We start from the raw sequence: 3,025 nt of genomic DNA, 5'->3' as shown, positions 1-3,025 counted from the left end.
TGAATATGCCTTTACCTTGTTCCCAAGTTTTATACATTTGTTCTCAATAATAATAGCTAACATTGATCGAATACCAACTATGTGCCATGTACTGTGCTGAGTTCATTCATTTGTCTAACAAATCTTTATTGAATGCCTACTAAGTGCCAAGCACTGTTCTAGGTGTTGAGAAATATAACAGAAAACAAAACAGATTAAGTTTCTACCCTCATATTGGTGATACAGGCTAGATTCTACTGGATAGAGTGGAGCTATACCAACTGAATTTGCATTCCATTTCTATTTTCTAGGTGCCTGAATTTCCTCACCTGAAATAGGAAAAATAAAATGGTAGATGAGATTATTTTTTAGCACATATCTCTCCCCCAACCCCACCTTCATGAAAAGAGTATGCTTATACCTTTTGTGCTATTAAAGTTGTGGCTGGTCATGTGACTTGCTTTGGTCCATAGGATATTGGCAGACATAACAAACAGAGGCATCACTTCTTTTGGCTAAGATCAAGTGTAGTAGCAAACAGAGGCTTGGAATGTCTTTGCATGGTGAGGCTTGCCTTCTTGTGCCTCTGCTACTGTCTTGAGAAGAACATCCCTAGATAGCTTGCTAATGCAAGGAACCAGCCTGGACCCGACTTTTGTAGCTCAGAGGCAAGTCCAGCGAGGCCTAGTCTTGATCAGTCTACCCTGGGTCAGCCCACAGATGCATGTAAATAATGAATGATTATTGTTTTAAGCTACATAGTTGTGGTGAGGTTTGTTATGTAGTGATAGTGTGGTAATAGTAAATGATATACCACATAGAGTTGTTGTGAGAAATAATTCGGCTTACATATGTTAAAAGCACAAACACTTAGGCCATGCCTGGCACATTTATTATTAGTTGTGGAGGGGAAATATGAGAAACTAGGCAAGCAAAGATATGTTTATTATGTCAGATGTGAAAGGAAATTAAATTTTGGGACTCTAAACTCATTTAGCCAATGGGAAAAGTCAAGCTGAGAACTGGGTCATGCAAACCTGCCTCCCCCTTTTGTTCCTAAATAAGATGGCTACAAGATGAAAGGCTACATGCCTCGCCCGTATTTTGCCCACAGGGAAATTATTGGTGAGCTGTTAAAACTTCACCATGGCAATGCAAATTGATAGCTTGTCTTTCCAGATGCAATCACCCACCACACACAAATGAGTATCTGATTGTTCCCCTACCCCATTTTGTTACCTTATGTAAAATGCGATTCCTCACATTCTTCCTCTGCTCCCTTTCGTTTATGTGAAAACTGTGTGCTTCTCAATATCCCACCCTTTCCCCTTTAAATTTGGAGCCCTCAAATTTATCTTTGGAGAAAGGCATAGACTTGTCTCCCAGCATGTCCTTAACTTTGGCAAACAAATCTCCTGAAATGATTGAGACTTGTCGGCCGGGCGCGGTGGCTCAAGCCTGTAATCCCAGCACTTTGGGAGGCGAGACGGGCGGCGGATCACGAGGTAGGAGATCGAGACCATCCCTGGCTAACATGATGGTGAACCCCGTCTCTACTAAAATACAAAAACTAGCCGGGCGACCTGGCGGGCGCCTGTAGTCCAGCTACTCGGGAGGGCTGAGGCAGGAGAATGGCCTGTGAACCCGGGGAGGCGGAGCTTGCAGTGAGCTGAGATCCGGCACTGCACTCCAGCCTGGGCGACAAGAGCGAGACTCCGTCTCAAAAAAAAAAAAAAAAAAGAGACATTTTCCTTGATTGACACAGATGATAAATTCTAAGAAGAAAAGCAACAGACTGTAAAAGGTTGGGTATGGAGAGCATGTTAATTACCAGCAGTGTTTAAGGAAGGGCTTACTTTTGAGCACAATTCTGAGAATGAGCCATGGGTTCTGAAGAACATTTCAGGCAGAGGGAAGAGCAAGTAGACCCACAAGAGAGGATGCTTGATTTTTGGAGAAACAGCAAGAATGCCAGTAAGAGAGAGAATAGCAAGAGATGAGGACAAAGAAGAAATATGAGACAAAGATCTCATAGAGCTGTGATAAGAGCTAGGATTTTCCTAAAAGAAGATGATGTAGCAGAAACTGCTAACTGTCCTCAGTGTCCATTCACCTTTTCCTTCTCTTGGTAATACAACATTTACCCCTATTCCAAGTTTTAATGGGATTCATGTTCACCCAAACGGTATACCTCATTTATGTTCACTTCACATTAGCTAAAAGGGAAATTAGGAAATTTTCTTTGTAGCTAATGTGAAGTGAAAGTAAATGAGGTATAAAATGCTTGTATCATACTCTTAGAATTTCCCAGTTCTCCATTTCCTCTTGTCTTTCCAACTTGCTGACTAGTATATCAACATGAAATGCTGAACTGTGTTCAATTATGCAAATGTCCCTTAAACATATAACAAGATACTCAACTTCCCTCACAAAAGAAAAATACAAATTCAAACAAGAGTACAATACTACTTTTTCACTTATTAGCTTTAAGACTGACATCATATTATTGGCATGGCTGGGGAAACAGGCACTTTCGTACATCACTTCTGGAAATTCAAAATGATATAACCCCATAGAATTCACTGATTTCTAGAAAAAAATCATATGCATTTGTCCTTTGACCCAGCATCTTTCTTCTAGAAATCTATACACAAGGTTAGTCATTATAGCACTAATGGTAAGAGCAAAAGACGGGAAATAAGCCAAATATCCAGCCATAGGAGAGGAGTTCAAAAAACAATTGTTGAATTCTAACATTCAAACAATGGAGTATTATACAGCTAAGAAAAGAGAATGCAGTCAGCTGGGGCCTCCTGGCACCCCTACCCATGTTCTACAGCCGACAGAGTTCTAAATTCCCCCTGGGATGGATTGCCCAGAGTGCAGGACAGGCTACCACCTTAGCTGTTTGGGTGTCTCAGCCAGTCAAGTCTATGGGTCTTGGAGAGCTCAAACCAATCAGGAGCTGAAGGGATCCCCAACACAGCACAGCTACTCTACCACAAAGCAGCCAGACTGCTTCTTTAAGTGGGTCCCTGATCCTGTT

The sequence above is a fragment of the Rhinopithecus bieti genome, unplaced genomic scaffold, assembly GCF_001698545.2.
Source record: "Rhinopithecus bieti isolate Rb0 unplaced genomic scaffold, ASM169854v2 scaffold_5882, whole genome shotgun sequence".
NCBI lineage: Eukaryota > Metazoa > Chordata > Mammalia > Primates > Cercopithecidae > Rhinopithecus > Rhinopithecus bieti.
This window is presented reverse-complemented; position numbering follows the sequence as displayed.